This window comes from Triturus cristatus, chromosome 3_1, assembly GCF_964204655.1.
Source record: "Triturus cristatus chromosome 3_1, aTriCri1.1, whole genome shotgun sequence".
In the NCBI taxonomy this organism is placed as follows: domain Eukaryota; kingdom Metazoa; phylum Chordata; class Amphibia; order Caudata; family Salamandridae; genus Triturus; species Triturus cristatus.
The window spans coordinates 337,729,290-337,747,614 of NC_140583.1; positions in this window are offsets into that span (position 1 = coordinate 337,729,290).

Genomic DNA, 18,325 nt, shown 5'->3' on the forward strand with positions numbered 1-18,325 from the left:
CAAAGGGGCCATAGGGGTCCAGAAAGTGAAATGCAAGTACATACATCCTCCCTTTCACTCACATTTGAACTGGCTGGGGGAGCTGGTGCAGAGCTTATTCGAGAGCTAGAGCCCTTCAGCAAACACATTCTGTTGAATGGAAAAGGGCTGGGCCAGGGACGAATAGTTGACTGATGTGCTGTCAGCAAGTCTGAGAGAATACGTGACATCAGGAGGTGTCCTTCTTCAATCAAGGGGGTCAGGTGGTGGTCTGTGGTTGCAGCAGTGCAGGTAAAAAAGAAGGAAGTAGGGGGTAAGCACCAAAAAATAAAGGCCAAAACGGTAAGGGGGCAGGCCGGTAAAGTGTTGGCAGGCCCACCAGTTGCGAAGGGATTTGGCCATGATTGAGTCAAAAGAACTAGAAGGCAGGTCAGCATGTCATTGGGGGCAGGTCAGAGGTCAACGTAGGGCCCTCATTGGAAGTCTCTTCCTGCGCATCAAAAGACTTATGGCCCAGCAGGTGTTACTGTGGTCAGGGGACGCACCTAAATTCAAGTGAAGGGGCATGGCAAGGCAACCCTTTGCTGTAACATGACTGTGCAGCACAATTCTTTGAATCTGCCACACATTGGGTGGATTCCAGCCCATATTTTGGTTATCTGCCCAACATGCTTTTTCCTCGCACAACCGGGCAAAATATCGCCCAATTGTGCAAGAACTAGCCAATCTGACAAAACTGCCTGCGGATCCCGCCCCTTACTTTAACATACCCTGCATTTGTTTCCATAAAGTTTTGTGTGACTGCCCCTCTAGCCACTCCTTCCTTTAGTCTCCTCCCCTTCTTCTTCCTTCGTGTGCTTCTCCTCTCTTCTCTGACCTTCCCCCCTGTTCTTCCTTTCCATCTTTCTGGCCATGCCTATCCAAATCCCTCATCTAAGTGCCACTCTGTACATTCTCCTATCATTCTATGTGGAATTTACATTTTCCCCTGAATTTGCTTCTTTTTTCCCAATCTGTATGCAGCTAGTTTATGCTAGTTTCATGTATCCATGCTCTGCTACTGTACCGCTTTCCCTTCATATTCTAATTTTTCTTTTTTGTTCTTTCCGACACCTGCCTCCTTTCAAAATTGTGCTCTTTTCTCCCTCGTTTTCCATCTCCTACTCCTTCTCACTTCAACCCTGTTTTATTTGTTATGTCCTCTTTTTTCCACCTTCTCCACATCCTATATTTTTTCAAAAGTACAAACCCCATTTCAGATATGTATGATACTGTGCCATAGTCACTTATTCCCCAACTTTATACCTTTCTACTCCTGCTTCTTATCTCCTTACTTAACCTTTAACTATCTTCTGGCTCCTATTTTTAGTCTTCAGACATGCTGTGTTTTTGTAATTTCTTAAAAAGCCTTCACTACTTGCTTTCACTTCCAAAACTCTAGAACGCACTGTACACTATCGACATTCAATTTTATAGACTATCTTCTGCTTCTCCTGCTCAGACTGATCCAATGTAAGAATGTTCTCTCTGGAAGCAACTGTGTGATGAACTTTTCTGCACAATAGGAATATGTTGAATACATATAGACCCAGGGAAAGAGGAATGAGATAAGACATATAAACAGAGACATTGGGTATCGACTCCGACTTATCACTCATATGAATAACGACATCCACTGCACCATATAGGATACCTTAAAGAAGGATAAAAATCACTTACTATGATTTACTTTCAGATTATCTCTAGGTCTGAGTCTCTCTGATCATTATTCACAAAGGTAACTCACACTTTTGAGTAAGTTTCTTGGAGTACGTTTACTACTTTTTGATATTCATAAAATACTAGTGTAAGTTACTACTAAAACGAAAGCACATTAGTTAGCCCAGTACTGCAAATGGCAAATCACTGGTAGTGCAACACTCTACCTTAGAATATAATGGAGATAAGGACTTAAAAAAAACCTAAATAGGAAATAAAGTTGAATAAATATACTTAAAATAGGTATAATATAAATAAATATAAAATTATGTTAATGCATATAAAACTGGTTCATATTTATTTGCAATTATATAATATGTTAATAACCTATTTTGAATAACTAAACGGTAGCAATAAATGCTTAAAAAAATAATACATGAATGTTTATCAATGCTATACATCCCTTTTAATAATTATTACTGCTTTTGCTGGGAATTTACACTTCAGAAGAAATACCTTTAATGTAAAATGTTTCTATTAATTAAAGTTTTAATTCAAAATGAATGTAATAGTGCTGCAGCATTTACATGTTTTCTACATTTAAAGTAAATATGTAAAATGGATTTACATTATTATTTCATGTACAAATATTTTTTTTATTTCGCCTGTACTTTACGATAGGAGTCTTCGAGTGGAACACTACATTCATGGAACTTAAACATGAACATTATCCTTGTAATATAGGTCATTGGAGTCTTGGCATTATATTACTCCCTTTTCTGATAGAGGTAACTACCATCTGTTTTATGAGCACATGTTTCAATATATATGCAAGGTTGTTTTCCTAAATTGTAATACAGTAATCATTCATCGGCATTATATTCACTCTGATTCCAACAAACATCTTTCACCTAATCTCAACAAACATATGCTTCATAAGAATAGTATTAAAGTTTTTTTAATGCATCATTTCCATTCATCGAGTAGATTATCATCACAAATGTGCAATAGAAACTATATTCTTTTAAGATTATCTCTGAAACTGTAGTTGACCAACGGAAGGTAATTTCCACAATATGATTGGATTCATACCAGTACTTTTATGGACTCAGCTTGGACTTCAATCATCCTTCCAAAATGAAGATATAACATTTCTGAGGTTTTCTGGTACCAAAGTTCTGGCTGCGCAACAAAGTATTTTGATTGTCTGTCTCCATTTGAAACATTGTGAGTGTGTTGTGGCTTTATGTAGTTTCCTGAATCCCACTCAAGTGCCTTGAGTGGTGTGTGCTTCAAAGGTGCTAGGTCTCTGTCGAAGCATTGCCAATGTTCCACCAGCACTGTCAGTCTTCAAGTGTGCAGTACTGCACTTGTCTGCCTGGCTAGCAGGAACAGGCAATTGCAGACCATAGCTGATGAAGTATGTATACAATTTCTAGTAATTGCCACTTCATTCTTCACAGCAAACTCCTATCCCTACATAGACCATCACTTGGAATGACTTGGCGTTCCAAACCTATCCGGTTACGCAATTATCATTCTAGAAATGACTTTCCTTCTGCATCCCCTGAGTTATTTACCCCACCCTCTTCTTACATTCTTCCCATCTTGCCATCTCCTCCATAGCCAGCAATCTGAGTGCAGTTTTTTCTAAAATCTTTCTTTCTCTTAGCACATACTCTTTATCTCCCATTCCTGCTGTTTTCATGAGAAGCGTTTTGCTCTCCTTTATACTGTTCTTAACTTTTACAGTAAAAAGACCTTCCTTGTTACTCTCTGTTTACGTTCTGGCTATGTAATTGAAAGAGATTAGAAAACACTTTCTCAGCTTCCCAATGATAAATTGGCCTGAGTTCTTCAGCACCTATGTTGGGACTGGAAGTCTTCTGCATGTCACTAGAGAGAGTGCTTTCCCTGCCTTATGCTAATCTCCACAGTAGTCACTCAAAAGCTAATGTATAGTTTATAGATCCCTACCTCAGTGAGCAAGACAATCATATATGTCCTCTGATGGTCTCCCTGGTCTCCCTGGTAGAAGCACTCTGTGCATTGCAACACTGGTATTCAGTGTCACCATTTCTGTGTTCTGCCTAAAATGGTATTGACTGGGAGTTAACAACCCTGTCTTAGAAGATAATTATCTGCCATTTAATCCATGAGCAACAGGGTGGTGCTGCTTACTGGCCACAAGGAAGGGATTCGCTATCCAAGAGGGATGAAGGAGAGCTGACAAAACAGTACTTTTCCACTTACTGATCCCTAATGGGGGGGGATATGCTCTGCTAGAAATCATTCGCAGGGCAGTTCTGACCAGGACACATGAGATGAGTACTTATTAGATAAGGGTCTGCCCGGAGCTTCCTCAGAGGGTAAAGGGGTTTAATCATTTTGAATTCAGGTCTTTTTTAAATGTTTACAAGGGAATGATCCCATGGTGCACCAGCCTTTGTTTGGATTGTCAAGGACAGCAGTTCAGTACTTCAGCACAAATAAGTTCATCATTTCCATGCATATATATTCACCTATTTCTTTTTTCTTTGTAAAATATCTTCTTTATTCTCCATAACATGGCTTCGTTATTATTTTATTTTAAAAACAAGGCCATATTTATGGCTGAACATCTCCGAAAATGTCGGACCCATACATAACAACAAAACTCTGTTGGCTAACCACAATGCCTTTCGGACCTTTGAGGCCCTTCGTCAGAGGATCGTTTTATAAAAATAAGCAAAACATTTGTTCACTACTTACTTCTCAGAACCCATAAACAAAATAATGGACGATGAATCCAAAAAGCAATACAAACCTATTACTAACTCCGAAGCGTGATATGGTAGGTAATTAATACCATTTGTCAAGGAAAAGTATTATTTGGCACAGTCCGTGTCCCTGAAGGACCACTAGTGAACTTAAAGATGTTACTCTCAGCTAAAATCATGGGAGCCAAGAGTATAATAAACAAGAGTGCAATCACAGAAACTCTTCACAGTTGGTGTTTCAAGTTTTCTATCCCATTGTTCCTGTGTGAACAAACTGATCACAATATCGTTTGATGAAATAGCTAATTTGACAGAAAACGGGACACACACTTTACTTTTCATGCAGGGAGAAGCGCTGGGAATGTGTGCATTAATAAAAGGGACATAAGAAAAAAGCACATCAAAAGGCAATGATAGTCAATGCATCAGACAATTAGAATACTTTAAGCACAAATAAATTAAACAGCATTTACACGCTGTGACATTGATACAATATCACAAAATAAAATGGATACTGAGAGGTATCAGTGTCACATTGAAGCCATATTGTGTAAAACTAACAAAAAGTTCATGGAGAGATGGTACGCCATATCCCACACATTTTAATTGGATTTGACCGTCCTCATGATTTGAGAATTATCAAATGTTCTCAAGAGCATCGACAAAGATATTGCAATACTCCAACATGACATTTCCAAAAGAAATTCGAACAGGATGAACTGAAAAAAACATTAAAAGATATAAATAAGAAATGTGGATACATGTGGCAAGGAAATTAATGAATGAAAAATTGAGAAATGTAAAAGACAAACAATAAATTATAAACTTCATGAGGTGTATACTTGGGCAGAAGTCTATTCACAAAACAAACGAATCAGAAGGATCACCTGAGACTTCTTCAGGGGAAAGCACTACATCTGAAAAAGAAATCTCAACAACAAGTAGCATCTCAAAAAGTGGATAACTCCTTAATATTGTTACACCTACAACATCTACAGAGAAAGCATAAATGAAGTAAGTGCTTTTATTTTTTTAACAACAAGTCTTTCAGTACAAAATGCAACAGGAACAAATGGCAAATAAGAAGAGGTAAAAGTAAAAGAAACAAGAAAGGAAAAATGAGCTTGAGCAATCAAGCCAAAACTTAGTGATAAACATCTCTTTTTTCACCTTGTCTAAAGAGGAGGACAACATATTGAACAAAGGCATTCCTTTGTTCTCACTTACAAGTCAGAGTCCATAAAATGGCTTATCAATATTTAAACTTGTAAGAAACATAAATTTGAAATATTTATTTTAAACTATCAAGCACACTAACAGCTTCATGAACATTCCATTATATAAAGAATTAAATAATTTAAATCATGAAGTAAGGTCATGCCACCCACTTCGCACAAGGCTATTGGGATCTGGATACAATAAAAAAACAAGTCCACAACAACCGAGCCAACAAAGAGTGGGGTATGTCATCAGTGATGTATCTGATCATGTCATGAGGGATTTAATATATGAGGTGATAAGCAGTGCATTGCGGGGGCGCAAGTTATAGTTAACTCAGATAACTATAATGTCTGAATTTCTCTGGTTTTGTATGCGTAAAATCAGACCCTAACTATAACGTCCCTGTATATTATATATATATATATATATATATATATATATATATATATTCACTAAAAAAAACATAGGTTTCACACACGTTATAGTTAGGAATTAGCATTTAAAAAACCTTGCAAATTCACTGAAAAAACCATAGGTTTCACACATGCTATAGTTAGCTGGACATTTCACTCATAAAAAAGCATTGAAATTCCCCCGTTATAGTTAGTTCAGCTAACTATAACTCGCGCGACCGCAATCCACTGCTGATGACGTCGCATATTACATCACTGTATTCACTAAGATACTGTTAATAAGTCAGTTATACAATTAATTTTACCAAAGAAAACATCCATTTAGACACTTATTTACCCATTTATTCTTCCATTAACCTTTAGATATACATATACAAAAAAATTTTTTTTTCAGGAAGACACATATTCACTGGATGAAGTCATCAGTGATGTCATCAGTGATGTCATTTGAGATGTCATCAGTGATGTCATGAGTGAAGTCACTGACCATGTTATGAGTGATGTAATATGCGATGTCATCAGCAGTGGATTGTGGTCGCGCGAGTTATAGTTAGCTGAACTAACTATAACGGGGGAATTTCAATGGTTTTTTACGAGTGAAATGTCCAGCTAACTATAACATGTGTGAAACCAATGGTTTTTTCAGTGAATTTGCAAGGTTTTTTAAATGCTAATTCCTAACTATAACGTGTGTGATACCTATGGTTTTTTTAGTGAATTTGTAAGGTTTTTTAAATGCTAATTTATGTATGTATTATTATATTTTTTATATATTTATTGTACAATAAACTACCTATGTATATAGTTATAGATTGACTGTATCCTGTAATATAGAATGGCTCAGCTCTTTTTTTTGAATTTGGATAAAGTTGAACAGCATAGTTAATATCTTCTATAAACTTATAAACAGTTTAAACATTTTTTTTATTTTTTTTAAGGGTTTTTCACTGTGCGCGCACCGTGCGCGCACCCCGCAATTTTTTTTAATAAAATGAAATGTTTTTTTCACCCTTCGGGGTTCTTCAGGGACCCCCTGACAAAGGCTAGGGGGTCAGGAACTCTCTACCCTGCCCCCTTTTCACGTTCTCCACCTTTCTTTTTCACTGCGACACAGAAAATGGCGTCCGACACTTCCTGATTTCGACCGATTCGAATGTTGACTGACATCTAACCACCAATCAGAATTACGCTTGCGCACCGTGCGAGCACCGTGCGCGCACAGTGCGCGCATATAGCTATGTATGTACTTTTAACTGCAATTTTCTCAGGAACTACTGAAGAGATTGACACCATATATGCAAAAGGCACATGCCTGACCTGAGGACTACCTCTTTACCAAATTTCAAGTAATTCTGTTCAGCCGTTCGGGCTGTACCTTCGACTAAAGGTCCTATGGGAAAATGCATGGGGAAAACGCGTTTTGGGTCCCCCTTTTTTCTCTGGCCCCGCTTGACGAATCACCCCCAGACTTTCAGGGTAGGAGCTGAGCGGAGCGCCCCATTAGTTTTGAAAATTTCGCGAGGATTCGTCAACCGGCGCCAAAGTCATTCAAACCTATCTATAACTATCTACTGGCGACCGCCAGTAGATAATATATATATATAAGGCGTGAAACCGGATGGTGGGTGAGAGCGTGAGTGACCTGGCAGAGCTCGAGGGCCTTTGTGATGGTTGAAATATACACGACTACCCTTGGCCGTGGTACAGGAGCACCATTTTCGTCTTCTCTGTAAGTGGAGCTGAAGACTGAAAAGGCTTTGGAAGGAAACTTTTCCCGCTCTCACAGGTGAAAATGCACGCAAACTAGACTTTACACACCTACTAAAGGAATTTTAAGAATGTTGCAATCAACAAGGGGAGCAAGCCTACTCAAGGTATGATTATACTCACCTCGTATCGGACTATAATTCCCAGCATGCAGCTGGTTGTCTGAAGAAGTGCCATGCCCACTGTGGGCGGTCTTTCTCTCAATTAAAGGATGGAAAGTGACGAGTGGTGAGTCATTGCTTCCCTCTATGCACAGTCCATGATTAAGGGGCAGAGCAGCCTTGAAACGCGTCGGACATGGTGGAAATTAAGTGACAGTCAGCTTGCGTGCTTCAGCAAGGCGTGAAACCGGATGGTGGGTGAGAGCGTGAGTGACCTGGCAGAGCTCGAGGGCCTTTGTGATGGTTGAAATATACACGGCTACCCTTGGCCGTGGCACAGGAGCACCATTTTCATCTTCTCTGTAAGTGGAGCTGAAGACTGAAAAGGCTTTGGAAGGAAACTTTTCCCATCCTTTAAAGCACCCTCTCACAGGTGAAAATGCACGCAAACTAGACTTTACACACCTACTAAAGGAATTTTAAGAATGTTGCACTCAACAAGGGGAGCAAGCCTACTCAAGGTATGATTATACTCACCTCGTATCGGACTATAATTCCCAGCATGCAGCTGGTTGTCTGAAGAAGTGCCACGCCCACTGTGTGCGGTCTTTCTCTCAAGAAAAGGATGGAAAGTGACGAGTGGTGAGTCATTGCTTCCCTCTATGCACAGTCCATGATTAAGGGGCGGAGCAGCCTTGAAACGCGTCGGACATTGTGGAAATTAAGTGACAGTCAGCTTGCGTGCTTCAGCAAGGCGTGAAACCGGATGGTGGGTGAGAGCGTGAGTGACCTGGCAGAGCTCGAGGTCCTTTGTGATGGTTGATATATATATATATATATATATATATGTTCTCGAAAGTCACTGTGAGCAGCCGCTCACCCTCCTATCGACGCCGGTGCCAGCAGTAGACACAGTACCGCTAATTATATTTCCACAAGGAAGTAGCCATTCAAGAGTAAGAAATAACTTCCAGCGGCACACCAAAGGACGAGTCCAATAAAGATTTATTGTCTCAAAAACCAAACAGTACGACGCGTTTCGGCGTCTTTATTGGACTCGTCCTTTGGTGTGCCGCTGGAAGTTATTTCTTACTCTTGAATGGCTACTTCCTTGTGGAAATATATATATATATGTGTATATATATATATATATTTCCCAAATTGGCTCGCTTTTTCCGGGTTCTTGGCGCTACAAAAAGGTGCGTAACCCATGCGGTTGAGTCACACCGCTAACTATACAGCAAATTCTTCACAAGGAGGAAAAGAGGGTTGCACTCTAGCAGCTGTACTTCGGTGGTTAATTTATTCTTAAATCATTTTTATGTCAGCAAACACAGACCAAACCAAAGCATTTCGGTATTGCACCATACCTCGCTCACGGCATGTTTTTTTACACAATCTGCCCCATTTTACATTCACTCAAAGGAAATGTGAATACCTAATTTCCCGTTTGTGACAGGGTTTACTCCTCAGGTTACTGGGAGATGTAGTCTCCTGTTAATCACAAATAATTATTATGTGAAAGCGTGCTAAAATGAAAATAGTGAAATACATTCCTTTTCGATTTCGTGAGTTAAAATCAGTTAGTGATTATACCACCAGGACCAACAGCATTACACAGTTATTTCTCATTTCTACAGGATTCAAATTAATTTCAAAGAATAAAATTAAATAGATGTTTAGCTGTATGCACGGTCGACAGTCAAAAAAGATTTTTGCAGGTTTTGGCACCATTGTGACCTTCAATTGGGTATTCTCTCCAGTTCGAGCTGAGATTAACTACTTTTAATCCCATTGGGAATGTTATTAATTTAATTTCAGTTGCCGGTAAAACATATGAGAAAGGCGCTAGCCAAAACGCGTCATGTTTTGCTAAATGCAAAATAACAACGGATTGAATAACAAACCCTGAGAGTGCATATATGACTGCTCGTATATATACATATTACCTACTGGTGGTCACCTGTAGGTAGTTATAGTTGGAACCTAGTGTCCACAGGAAAAGCGTTTTTTGATTTGCCAATATCTTTGGCGCCATTTGACGAATCTTCGCGAAATTTTCAAAACTAATGGGGCGCTCCGGTCAACTTTTGTCTTGAAAGCTTTGGGGGGATTCATCAAGCAGTGGGCCGTGAAAAAATGGGGGTCCCAAATGCGTTTTCCCCATGTTAATTTCAATAGGAAAAATTGGAACAGGCTACAGCCCGAACTGCTGAACCGACTTACACCAAATTTGGCAAAAAGGTAGGTCTTGGTTCAGAAAGAGACCTTTCTGTTAAATGGTGTAAATCGATTCAGTAGTTTCAGAGAAATTAGAAAAAGAAAAATATTGATATCTGAGTACCGAGGAGGGTTCCCGAACACTAGCTTCACTCCGATTGGCTGCTAACACTCCAAACCAAAATGTGTTGGCAGCCATCTTGTGACTTGGCAACCGAGTGCCAAGAAAACAGTGAAAAAAAACATTAAAAAAGAAGAAAAGGGGGCAGGGTAGAAACACCCTGACCCCCTAGCCCTGCTCTGAGGGTCCCACAAGGACCCCTAGGGCCAAAAACAGCATTTTTTTTTTTAAAGGCAGATGTCGCACTGGGTTCACAAATCCAAATGAAAAAAACAAAAAAAAAACGAGATGCTTCATTTTCTATAAGCCCCTGGGTGGGCTAGGTCCCAGGGGTAATCAGATTTAAATTTGTCGGGGTCTGCTGGGGGCCCCTGCAGCCCCAGAGACCGCCACCTCCTCGGGGCAATTGTAATTGAAGAGGGGGCTCGCTGGACCCCCCCATGTCAAGAAACCACCACCTCCCTGGGGCTTTATTAAATAAGTGAGGGGGCCACGTGCCCCCCTCGGTAAGCTGTCAATGGCCCTGGGGATCACCACCCCCCAGGGCCGGCTCCTGTAATGTCCCGGGTTGCCCACCCCAGGACATTAATGTTTGCAATGACAGGGCGGGAGCCATATGGCTCCCGCCCTGTCATTGCAAACACTGCTTTGCTTCTTGGAAACGAGAGCAGGAAACCCGCTCTTGCTTCCAAGAGGCAAAGCAGTATTGGTTTTGGGCAAGGGGAGCTGCATGTTAGCAGCTCCTCTTCCCAAAAGCAATGCCGGCTCCCACAGGAGGCGGGAAGCCAGCTGGGGCCATAGGGGCAGTGGGCCTCCCCCCACGGTACCCAAAGGTGTGCCTCGGGGATGGGGTCCCCCAGGAAGAATTAAACAATATAGAATAGAGGGCATATTTTTTTTATTTTGCACGCCTGGAGTCGCGACTCCATTGCGTCCAGTGTGGTCACCCAGTGTAAAGGCGCTGGGTTCGCGAATCCAAGCAAAGTTGTACAAAAGAGAATATGCATGTTTTTAATATGTAAGATTCACTGTTGGGTTATAGGGTGGCTCTAAAAAGAGCCCTTGTGTTTATTATGAGTTTCTTGTAGCTACATGTAAGTGCAGATGCGAAGCTTTAGGTTGTTGAGAAAGACTCTGTTTCCATCATCTGTAAAGTGTACTCCGTCACTCCTGTAGATGACCTCCATATGAACGCGTAGATTGTTGTTATATATGAAGCCCTTTCTATGGTCTCGAAGATAAGCAGAAACAGCTTTATTGACATTTTTTCAAGATTTCTCAATCTGTTGACAAAATTCATTTGACCACTTCCATTTTTGTCTTTGACATATGTTAGAGTAGACAAAGACAGTTTCAGGCAAGAGCAACATCAATTGTGCTATAGGTGTCCTTCATTAGCATTTCCAGACCTACCCCAGTCAATGTGCCTAGGTCATTGCCACCACAGTGCACAATCATGAGGTCAGGGGGTTGGAGATGCAAAGAGGTTTTAACCAAAGGCATCAATTGGTGCCACTTTAATCCTCTTTGTGCAATCCATTTAATGTCCACATTTTGCAAAGTTAGGTCTTTGTCAATACCTCTTCGTTCAGCATACCTTTTGCACCCGAAAACATAGCTGTGCCCAACAATCCACACTGTCAGCATTTTGAAGGGATGTCTGGAAGTAATGAAAATATGTCTGTAGCTGAGGTAGTCAGTTGGTAGAATGGGAGGTATCTAAAATGGTGGACAAGATGCTGTTTTTTAAAAAGTAGAAAAGTTGATTGGTTGTTTAAGAACATTGTATATTCAAAGTAGGGTGCATTTAAGTTTTTTTTAAAGCATATTTCCTATTGGTTAGTAAAACATGTTTGAAAGGTACAGTAGAAAGTATATGCTCATATTTTGGAAATGTCAACCACACCTGCTGTTTATATTTGCAACATTGTGTGGTGTACTTGAAAATATGGTGAACTTGAGACCTGTCAGTTCAGTTGAGTGTTCCATGAACTGTTACTATGGAAACAGGGATTAAGCAGAATGGGGGTAGAGTTAAAAGTTAACTGTGGCATTAAAACGTGATTTTGTAATTTATAGAAAAGTAATATGTTATTACAGTGACATTTCCCAAGTCAGTGCTATCTTTAAAAGTGGTGTATTATTAAAAAATAGTGGTAAATTTATGTGTGATATATTTTTGAACTCCCGTATAGATTTGCGGTTCCATCGCTTTGCTGCACGGTGGAATCACGATTCCCCAAAAACTCCAGAAGCAGTTTAATTACTTTTAGAAGTCAGTTGGTAAAGGATGATAAGTCTAACCAATCGAAATGTGTTTTAAAATTTGAAATAATCTGGGAAGCAATGTTATTTGTTACTTACATGTTTATGTGTGGTGAAAAAGAGGGAAACTTTCCCATTACTGGTTTTGCCTTGCGGACAGCAGTGCATTACATTGATTGAGTGAATAAGAAAATCCATTCTGAGTTTCTGATATTTCATATTCTACAAATCAATTTGGAAGGTGGGTTATAAATTTGTAAGGTGTATTATGTGTTATTTAAAATAATAATCATGAACTTTGACGTTTGAAATGTATTATTAAATGTAGAGATGTTTCTTACAGTTTGTTGTAATGTAGTTACATTTGTTTGAAATAGATTTTGTATAGTATTATGTGTATATTGGAATATGGATTACTGATTATTGTAGTTTGTTTTAGTGTGTGGATATGTATATTTGTACTATACCGCATAATTTAGCTGTTCCTTTAAGTTTGGAGGTGGACTCTGACAAATATTAAGGTGTGCATGGAGTTCTGTCTCATGTATGTTTCTACTTGTAAATGTATTTTCATATTTCTTATACATTATATGGTGCATGATGTATAAGAAAGAGCTGTTGTTGCTTTAACTGTGGTAGGGTCAAGAGTGTGAGTACTAGTAGAATGGTGTAGATGCAGCACAAAACTGTGCTTTGAGGGATGTACACATAAGATATTATTAATTAGGCCTATTATTTGTAGTTTGTACAAAGGTATAGTTGAATGATGCCGCATAATTTTAGATAGAATGGTGACAATGCTGACAAATGTGCGTTTTGAAAGATGCTCATATAAGGTGTTATTAATTAGGCGTCTTTTTTCTAGTCTGTAGAAAAGTATTGTTGAATGATGCTGCATAATTTTAGATAGATTTGTGGAGATGAAGTAGAAATATGTGCTTTGGAAGATGCTCATATAAGGTGTTTTTAATTAAGTTTTTTATTCAAGTCTGTACAGAAGGTATAGTTGAATAATGCCGCAAACCTTTAGATAGAATGGTGAAGATACTGCACCAATGTGTGAATTGAAAGATGCTTATATAAGGTATTATTAATTAGGCTTCTTTTTTCTAGTCAATAGAAAGTATAGTGGAATGATGCCGCATAATTTTAGATAGATTTGTGAAGATGAAGTAGAAATATGTGCTTTGGAAGATGCTCCTATAAGGTGTTTTTAAATAAGCTGTTTTTTCAAGTCTGTACAGAAGGTACAGTTGAGGAGGCCGAACAGTCATGCACTTATAAAAACACCCAAATACTCACCATGCAGTATTACAATGATGTAGGCGCCTCATATGCAGTGCTGTAATCACTCAGGCATTACTTCAGCACTGATGCAATCATTTAGGCATCATCTGTGCACTTATGCAATCACTAAGGCACCACTTTTGTACTCTTGTAATCACTCAGCCAGTAGTCATGCTGTTATGAAATCACCCCAGCACTACTTTTGCAGTCTTTTATTTGGTCAGGGTCTACCTCAGTAGTCCTGCAATCACCCAAGAAGTATCCATGCACTTATAAAATCACCCAGTCACTTGCTATGTAGTCATATAAATCTCCAGACATTAACCCTGCACTCATGAAATCGCGGACGTGTTACCCATGTACTACTTTAAAAACACACAGTCACTTGCTATCTGCTTCAGTAATCCCCCAGATATTACCCGTGCAGGCTAGGAATCACTCGGGGTCTAGTTATGTAGTACCCCTACAGTTATGCAATCATGCAGGCTGTTGCTGTGTAGTCATCTCATTACCTACACACTACCCTTGCAGTCGTCAAGTCACCCATGCCTTTCTGCTGCATTCATGTATTCACCTAGTCAGTACTTAATGACTCATGATCACTTAAACTGCTATTTTTAAAGTTATCCATGCACTGAATGTGTATGTTTGCACTCATGAAATTAGTCAATCACTTTTTATGTTGTCCTGTACTTACCCAGTGACTTATAGTTGACTTATGTAATAGTTTGCTGCTTTATTTTTGAGTAGCCCGAACTGTCATGCACTTATAAAAACACCCAAATACTCACCATGCAGACTTACAATGATGCAGGCACTATATATGCAGTGCTGTAATCACTCAGGCATTAATTCAGCACTGACGCAATCATTTAGGCACTATCTGTGCACTTATGCAATCACTAAGGTATAGCCCATGTAGTTATATAATCAACCAGGCACTACTGTTGCACTCCTTGAATCACGGAGGCACTACTTTTGCACTCTTGTAATCACTCAGCCAGTAGTCATGCTGTTATGAAATCCCCCCGGAACTACTTTTGCAGTCTTTTATTTAGTCAGGCTCTACCTCAGTTGTCCTGCAATCACCCAAGAAGTACCCATGCACTTATAAAATCACTCAGCCACTTGCTGTGTAGTCATGTAAATTCCCAGACATTATCCCTGCAGTCATGTAATCGCCGACGTGTTACCCATGTAGTCCTCTAAACCTCTTGTACTGTTTCAATCACATACGCACTTTGCTTGTACTTATGTGGTCTTCTCATTACCTACACACTATCCTTGCAGAAGTCAAATCACCCTAGCCTTTCTTTTGTACTGATGTATTCACCTAGTCAGTACTCAACAACTGATGAATCCCTTCAACTGCTATTTATACAGTTATCCATGCACTGAATGTGCATGTCTGCACTAATTAAATTAGCCAGTCACTTTTCATGTTGTCCTGTACTTACCCAGAGAGTACCCTATGTTGGTTCTTTCTGTACTGCTCTATCTACTTCCTGCACCTCTGTTTCAAATTTCTTCAGTTCTTTTTCCTTTTTTCTGAAGCTGTCTTTCCTCTTTCTGCACCTCTCTTGCCTCACTCTGTCCACATGTTCCTCCTTTTTTGTACGTCTTTTGCCTGCTTCTGCAACTCTCTTCCCTCTTTCTGCACCTCTGTTGGTTCTTTCTGCGCTGATCTGCCTTCTTCCTGCACCTCTGTTTTAAATTTCATTATTTCTGTTGCCTTTGTTTGCACCCCTCTTCCCTTTTTCTTCACCTCTATTGTCTTACTCTGCTCACCTGTTTCCTCTTATTGTACCTTATTTGCCTCTTTTTGCACCTCTGTTGATTCTTTTGCACTACTGTTGCTTCTTTCTATAACGTCTCTTGCAAATTTCTGCATGGCTCTCATACAGATATAAAAACACCAACGTAGGCGCCATGCATTTTTACAATGATCCATGCACTAGATAAGTTATGCTGTAATCATTCAGATATTACTGTTGTATTTTTTTTCTGCACCTCTTTTCACTTATTGTGCAGCACATGTCTAATTGTTACCATATTCAGAAAACCATATAGGCATTTCTTTGTAGCTTTTAAAATAGAAAGTGTTTCTTTAGTAACAGATAAGTATATATGCATATAATTATTTTAAGAATAGCAAATTATTTTAAAAATTATTTTTTCAGATATTCTGCATTTTTATTAAGAAAGAATAACCATGAAAAGAAAAGCGCAAAGGAAAAAAACAACAAAGAAAACAGAACTATTTAAAGGAGAAAGAAACGTATGAATTAGATGAACTACAACTTGTGGCAAAAAAGTCTTGTGGTAAGAGAACAAAGGAATTTATTAAAAGAATTTCAAGGAGAGGGAAGGATTTTGGAAATGATAAAAATAGAAAAAATACTTGTAGAATGAAAAAGAATGAAACAAACAAAAAGACAAATTAATACAAATTTAGGAAATGAGAAAAATATCTATATTGAAAGAAGAAAGAAACAATTAGGAATCATATGTATAAGAGTAGATTACTACAAAATTTGTTGAAACATAGCAAGAAATATAAAAAAAGATCTGCATTTTATAAAAAGAAAAAAAAGATTGACAGTATAGTTGAAAAGGCTTTTGAATTGAAAAGAAAATTGTTCATTTTAGTTTTAAAGAGAATGCGAACATTAGATAAAACAATGCATTCTATGAAGATCAAAACTAAAAGGAAGAGACTAAACAACAGAACTAACTTTTGTAAAATAAATTTGGGTGAATGGAAGCACCAGAATCAGAACCTTTTTTAATGAAGAGAGCTTTTTTCAAAACAATACATTAGTTCACTCAGATGATACCAGTGGTCGTGCTTATGAGGTGAAGAACAGTTGTGCAATTGACAAAGAAAAGATGGTTCCTAGAAATGTGGAAGAAGTGATAGCTGAAGAAGTTCAAGGGAGACGTACACAAGCTCTAGAGTATACATGGGATTGTAGTAGTATTTGTAGTATACGACAGGAGTCTATTGATATTTTATGAAATTTCTTATGAGAGTATACAAAAAAAAGTATAAAACAGAAGATTAAGATGTTCCAAGGACTAGATCAATTTCTGGCTTGTCTTTCTAGAAAAGTGTGTCAAAGTGTGTTTCATCATTTGAGAATGTTAGCAGTACATCACTCTGCAATGTGGAAGTTAGTAAGAAGATTGTAGAGAAAGTGAGAGATTGATAAGTGTAGGTGTTAAAGAAGAGGTGGAAGATAGTAGTACTGAGAAGTTTGAAGAAGAGATTACGAAGTTTAAGGCAATTTGTTGTGAAAGACCAAACTATGGGGTCTGTCAGGATGGCAGTCAGATGGCCGCAATCGCAACCCAGAAAACCACCGGTCCCATTAGCATGGTGGTAACAACCGCGGCGGTGATATTTACAGTCTGCCGCTTTTCCGCTGGTAGCAGTCCGCACGCTTGCCTGGCCGGCGGAGCTCGACCACTAAAATGGGGCTGGTGCAGGATCAGGCTCCGACGGCATGATTATGATGCCGACGGTAGCCATCCTTTCCAAGGCGGTGAGAATGTCTCTGAGGGCCCATTGCGGGCTCCCAATGTGTTTTGGGGGGTTTGGGTGTACTGGTGGTACCTATCTAAATCTCCCTGCACCAGGTGGCAGGTACTATGCAGTGCCTGCCACGCAGTGCAGGGATATGCTGGACATGCTTTTTTGGACATGGCGGCGGTGCTGCTGGCAGCAGCAACCGCCGCAATGTTAAATGCCGCGATCGTACCGCCGCGGTCGGATTGCAGCTGCGGAGCATACTAATTGGACCGGCGGTTATGCCGCGGTCCTAGTCGGCGGTGCTTATCTGCTACCATGGCGGACGGAGTGATTTTCCGTCCGCCATCCTAATAGACCCCTATGTTTAAATTTTTTGTCGACATACTCACTATAGAATTCAAACTAGGAATGTTGATCTGTATTTAAAGAGTGAAAAAGAAAACAATGATAAGTGCAAGGAATTTGGAGCTTATTTGTTGGTAGAAGATTGCTTTGAGTTGGGTAGTGATCAACGTATTTGTAAATATTGTTATAGCAAATTAGAGGAGAACAAAATGCCAGCTAGAGCTGTACATAATAACCTAGAGTTTATAGGTATTCCTCCACAACTGGTAGATTTAAATACATATGAGTCCATTCTGATTCAATCTGTGCACCCATTTCAGGCTATTGTTCGTATGGAGCCTAAAACAGGTTTAAAAGAGGCTTAAAAGGAAGAGTTGTGTATTTACCTTTAGATTTAAAGAAAAATATTGAAACTATTGGTGTAGAGAAAGAGGAAACTGAACCTGTAGTTATTCTAGTTAATGGTGTTCCTACGAAGAGTTGGAAAATATGTAGATGTGAGCAAAGAGCAAAAGGCTTCTTTATATCTAATAAAAAACAATGTTTATTACAAAAATGTGTATGAGAAAGAAGAAGAAATAGTTTTAGGAGATGAAAGTAAAATTTCAAGTGGCCAA